The sequence below is a fragment of the Charadrius vociferus genome, unplaced genomic scaffold (genome assembly GCF_000708025.1).
Source record: "Charadrius vociferus isolate BGI_N301 unplaced genomic scaffold, ASM70802v2 scaffold858, whole genome shotgun sequence".
Classification (NCBI taxonomy): Eukaryota; Metazoa; Chordata; class Aves; order Charadriiformes; family Charadriidae; genus Charadrius; species Charadrius vociferus.
The window spans coordinates 1,451,440-1,455,696 of NW_009649724.1; the positions used below are offsets into that span (position 1 = coordinate 1,451,440).

Consider the following 4,257-nt stretch of genomic DNA (forward strand, 5'->3'; position numbering starts at 1 on the left):
CCTTCGGGAAAGGAGCATCGTGGCTGGGGACCTGCGGGAAAGGAGCTTGCCGGCAGGTTAATGCAAACCTCAGGAGTTTCAAGAGGTGAGCAGTGCTGTTTGCTGCCTCTCCTCCCCAGCACCATCCTGCTTCTCCCTTTGCTGCTTATGTAGTTGCTTTGCCCAGCTAAATTGTTCTTGACTTGCCTTCGCCATGGGGCAACGCGTTGTGTTTGCCCCTGGGATGAAGAAGCCCTTGGGAAGGGTGATGCATCTGCCTGATGTACCCAGGGGAGATCGGTGAAGTTCCCATGGGCTGCAGGGTGACCGGGGAGGTCCTCCTGCTGCCCACGTGCAGGGGGTCAAGGCGGCTGGTGCTTGAATAACAGGTCTGATGCTGGGGGAGCTGAATCCTGCCGGGGTGCTGGAGGCAGGCAGCTCAGGCTGCATTTGCTTGCATCTTCTGTTTATTCCTGTAGTAGCTCTGAGTTCAGAGAGGCTTTTTCTTTTCTTTCTTTTTTTTTTTATTAAAAAAAAAAAAAGCTACTTTTTTCTTTCCTTGCATGAAATGCAAATCAATAGATGTTGTATTCACATTCTAACAAGATGTCAAGGAGAAAAGGGTAGCCTTTCATTCAGGCAGAGACACAAACACACACAGGGAGAGGACAGGAAGGAGGGAGGGAGGCGGAGGAGGGATGGAGGGGGCTGCGGAGCGGCAGTGCTGGCACCCCAACGCTCCTCCTGCTCCCCCAGCAGCTCCCCCACCCCCCCGAGGAGCGCAGAAACCCAGTAAGGGAGCGCTTGGGGTCTTTGCAAAGAGGAAGCCCTGTGGAAGGGCTTGGAGGAGCTGGAAATGACCTTGAATTGGGTTGGGAAGGGCGATCTGTGGAGCGGGATGCAAACAAACACTGTGAGGAGGACGGTGGCCTTGGGACCTGGTGGTCAGCAGAGACGATGCTCTGCAGCATGTGGTCCTGCGGTTATGCTTTGGCTTGCACTGTCGAGGGGTCTGGGTCATGTTCCGGGGCTGGGATCGGCCTGGTGGAGGCTGTGTTGATGCCTGGACCCTGGGGATGCGTGGCTGGAGCCCGGGGATGCACGCCTGGACCCCATGCCTGGATCATCAAATCATAGGATTGTTAGGGCTGGAAAAGGCCTTTAAGATCATCAAGTCCAACCATTATCTAACTCTACCAGGCCCACTTCTAACCCACGTCCCTGAGCAACATATCTAGAGGGCTTTTAAATACATCCAAGGGTGGCGATTCAACCCCTTCCGTGGGCAGCCTGTGCCAGTCTTTGATAACCCTTTCCATGTAGAAATGATTTGTTGCTGGACCCTGGGGATGTGTTGTTGGATCCTGGGGATGCATGGCTGGATGTCGTGGTGGATCATCTGTGAATGGAGCTGGGAGTCCTCATCCTCCCCCCTGCCTTTCTGCAGGGAATGGCTTTGAAGTGATGGCCGGTGGTGCTGCGTGGGAGGTCACACCGCAGTCCTGGGGATGGGACACGGGACAGCGAAAGGTCCCAATCCCGCTGTGTTACCCGCAGCCCCTCGCACCCTGCACGCCCGCTTTTGGGATGCTCTGCCCCCCTTCCCCGGCCCTGCAAGGAGGGAGGGAATCTCTCCTTTATTGAAAACTTCAGTGTTATTTACTCCAGAGACCAGAGTGGTCCCAGATGTGAATATGCAGTGAGACAGCTTGGGAAAAAAACCCCTGGAAATACGCACAAAAATCATGTTTAAATGTGCCCAGCGGACCATAATGGCTCCTCACAGATCGGGTGCTGCCTGTCAAATTTAAATATGCATTTTCGATTCTCTGCTTGATACCAAAAAACAAACAACCCCAAATATCCCAGAAAAGCTCCCCTACCTAAATGCATATTTATACATCATTGGGTTTTTTTTGTCTCTTGGAAATGAAACAAATGAAACGGGCCAGTGCCCTGTTCGGTTCTGGAGAGCTAGCGAGGTAGATTTGCTTGCCTGACCAGAGCACATTTGTTCCCATTTTGCAGATGGGAAAGCAAAGGAGTCGATGTACTAAAGGTCTGGTCCGAGGTCGTCCTTAGAGCTGTGCTCAGCAATCCGTGTGCCAGCCTAATTGGCCAAAAGAGATGCAAGGCGAGCGGCTAAGTGTGTGCTGGATTTGGGTAATAGTCATTGCCAGGTGAAAAGAAAAAAAAAAAAAAAAAGCATACGGGAGAAATGTGGTGGGAGGGAAAAAAGTAAGAATGTGTTGTTTTGAAATTTGCCCAAATATAGCTTTTCAACTGAGGTTTTGAAAGCGGAGCAACATGTTTGTTCTGAGCCCATCAAACATTTCTGGTAATTAGAAAGGATTTCTTTGTTCATTTCCTTTAGTTCCTCGAGGATAACAATATTTCTTTCCGCCTTGGGCGCATTCAGAGCTCGCTGTGTGGGTTTTTTGGAGCGAGATGCGGTTCAGATGAGTCCCGAAGCAGCACGGTCCCCTCCAGGGACAGATGTCCCTGCCCTGGGCTGTCCGTGTAGGACGTGGGCATGTGCCTCGCAGCCCTGGGAAATCCCAAATGCCTCCTTGCAGTCGCCTTGTGAAGCAAAGGATAAAATTGCTTGACGTCGGCTGTTTGGGTGTTAATTAAAGGGAAATTCCGGACAGAAATACAACCGGCTTCGTCTCAAGCTGAGTGAGGTGCTGGCTCCTTGTTTTTGACTTGGTGTGATATTTAGCTCTTGCAGAGGTCAAGGTTATTGCCAACAACGTAACTTTTACTCCTATTAAAAGAAAAAGTCCCTGGGCACGTTTTCTTCAGCATGTTCCTAAAGATGCGGGCAATGGGATGCCTTCGGCAGATAATGTGGGAATATGGTTGAGTTAAAAGCTTTCAAAAACTTGTGGTTTATTCATGCAGAGTAGAAAATGAGTAGAAATTAATGGCTAAAAGCAGAGAAAGTTTGTCCCAGCAGTGTGTGCTTGGCTCCCATCCCTCGCCAGGTGAGGGTACCCCCTCGAGAGGATGATGGATACAGCTTTGCGCACTGAAAGCACCGTTCCAGCTCCTCCCGGTGCTGCTTTGTACGAAAATAATGCGAGATAAAAGGTGCGTGCAGGGAGGGGGATGCGGCTGGCGTCTCTGCGATCAGTCTGCCTTGAGCTGCAACAAGTGGGTGGGAGAAACCCAGGGAAGAAAGGCAGCGGGGGAGGAAATTATTGGGGTTTTGTGGCTGGGTTTGGACACAAGGTGTTTGGTGGCAGAGAGGCGCTGGAGGGCTCCAGCCCCGGCTCTGTAGAAGCTTGGGGTAATTAATGTTTGCAGCCAGGTGTTTGTGGATGCTTCGTCCTTCCAGGAATTGTGCAGTCCTGATGTGGAGCATCTCTTTTCCAGAAACTCCCTGAGATGATGAGTTTAATGCAAAAGGGCGTCTCGAGGGAGAAGAGTCCATGGAACTGATGTGTCCCAGGGATGGTGAGAGGATGCTCGGGCAGATGAGCGCAGAGCGTAAGGCGTGAAACCCTGGGGTGGGAGATGATGGGGTGGGGGAGTTTGTGACCAAAAAGCACCAGTGATGGGTTGAGAGCTGGAAGTCCAAAATATTGGCTGAAAAGTAGGTGGAACACAGAAAGAGACCTTTAGCCCTGAGTTAGTGGGGAAAGGGTTTGTTTTAAGCAAAATTAAACATTTTAGTTTGTCTTTAAGCATTAAAAAATGCTTACCATTTATATTTAACAAAGCTGCAATGAATGCAAAATAAGAAACATTTTTTTTTGTTGTTCATTTAGACAATGTCAAAAATAACTGCTATTTCTTTTGAAAACTTATCTTTGCAACCTTTTTTTTTTTTTTTTGGGGGGTGACGTAGCAAACTAAAGCCCTAACAGGCAAATGCTTTGATCTGGGGAGGGAGGGAGGCTGTGGGAGGGGGAACGTCTGGAAGGAGAGAGCCTGAGGAAACACTCCTTGGCCTCAGTGGGAACGGGATGGTATATGGTCGGGGGGCTGTGGGAACAGGTACCCTGGGCTCGGCGTCCTTTTGGGGCTCTGTGAGCCCACTGAAAGGAAAAAATACGGCTCTGGTTGGGATGCACGGAGAAGATTGCTTCTCGGTTTCAGAGATTTTGTGCAAAAAACACCCACTCATGCTAAAAAGCTTGGATTGCTCCCTGGTTTGCCTCTCTTGGCAGGAGGCAGAGCTGCCGGCAGCTTCCCGGGGAGGGGAGCAGAGCCCGCAGAGGGGCGAGGGTGAGCCAGGGGGCTGAAGCCCAGGGCTGTCCCACTGGCTGGGGG

At 50.9% G+C, this 4,257-nt stretch overlaps 1 protein-coding gene across 1 annotated transcript in view; it reads left to right on the forward strand.

Annotated features, from left to right (window-relative positions):
* Positions 1 to 4,257, forward strand: part of IGSF9B (immunoglobulin superfamily, member 9B) — a 118,545-nt gene that overhangs the window by 113,507 nt on the left and 781 nt on the right. The gene's annotated exons all lie outside the window — the stretch shown is intronic.